Source organism: Octopus bimaculoides, chromosome 10 (assembly GCF_001194135.2).
Source record: "Octopus bimaculoides isolate UCB-OBI-ISO-001 chromosome 10, ASM119413v2, whole genome shotgun sequence".
Classification (NCBI taxonomy): Eukaryota; Metazoa; Mollusca; class Cephalopoda; order Octopoda; family Octopodidae; genus Octopus; species Octopus bimaculoides.
The window spans coordinates 77,441,222-77,442,949 of NC_068990.1; positions in this window are offsets into that span (position 1 = coordinate 77,441,222).

Below are 1,728 nucleotides of genomic sequence, written 5' to 3' on the forward strand. Positions count from 1 at the left end.
TATATATATATGCATATATATGTATGTGTGTGTGTGTTTATACATAAACACTTGTGTGATAACATGTATATGGTTCAGTTGTCTTAAGTTAGCAAATGTTTGTGTGATGAGCATAATATTTTACTGGTAGACATATTGACTGCGAATGGTTTAAGTATAACTCAAGTAAATTGAGATAGTGTAACCTCCAAAAATAACCTAAAGATAATAACATCGTGAGACGATAATAAAGCAGTTTTGAAATAATAATGGGTTTTCACAATGAAGACTCTGTATAACATTTTGATAGAAGTCATAAGTAAGCCTTTATAATAATATATATATATTAGCGACAGTGATAGTAATATTAACGAGCGTTAATATTTATCCCACCTCAAATTCGGATGTTCTGTTAGAACAAATTATACTGCGCTAGATACCATGAGAGAAACTCACATGTTGGCTTTTGGTGCAAAATGCACTCTTCTTCCCGCTAACGATCTACCACAGCATAGTTTGTTCTAATAGATCATCTACATTTACCTGGGGATAAATATTACCTCTCGGTACTACTACTACTACTACTACTACTACTACTACTACTACTACTACTACTACTACTACGTCACTGATATTTATTTTTTTAACAAACGCACTGCCTAATCGCGATACCATCACCTGTTCTGGCATTGTTTTTCTATATATCGGTGGTGAGGAGATGATTCGCTGCTATCTCTAGCGGTCGAGCGTCTGCCACTGACGAGACGAAAGAAGGTCGAAATGACGTGATCTAGTGGTCTTGGGGCTGGAGATGGCGGGGATTTATCTCCTTCCTAGCGAGATAAACAAAAGTGCATTTTGCAACAAAAGTCAATATGAGATTCACTCTCATGGTAACTGCCGTACTATAATTTGTTCTAATAGAACATTCACGTTTAAATGGGAGAAAATATTACCTCATAATGAAGTTCACTATCTTACACTTCTTGTTTATATGTTGATGCAGATGGGTGACCCCCAAGTTAACGAAGCTATGAATAATCTCGATCTGGCTGAACGATCAAACATTACGATCAAGTATTACGTGTGATCGTTTGTCGTTGTTTAGCTCAAGATCACACTTTGATCAAAGAGTTTGGTGACCATATCATCATCTATAATAATAAATGTCAAAACGAATTTCTGTGTGTCAGTGTGTCACACTTTGACACCCCTGTCTCACTATTAAATGATACTTCTACTATTCCTCATCTTGAGGAGAGAGTAATAGTAGGCATAGAGACGGCGAGGGCGGTAGTAGATTGGCGGTTGTGATGGTAACGGGGTGATAGTAATAGTATGAGCTGTAATTGTGATACAGGTGGAGGCAACGGAGATGGTGGTGAATATAACGAGGCGGTCAGGGATGACGGTGATAGTAAGTGATGGGAAAGACAGTGGTGATGGTGGTGGAGGGGAAGGCGGCGAAGTCAAAGGTATTGATGGTGGTGGTATCAGAAGTCTGAATGGTGTGTGTATGGCAGTTGTGTGGCGATGGTGGTGGTGGTGGTATTGGTGATGAGGATGGTTAAAAACAATCAACAGAAACACAGAGAGAGAGAGAGAGAGAGAGAGAGAGAGAGAGAGAGAGAGAGAGAGAGAGGTTAGATAATTAAAAAAATTGTACTGACCCTTGAACGGGAAGACAAAAATTGTTGTTTATCATGCAGCTTTGCAATAAGTTCCAAGTCGACAAATTATATCATTGTT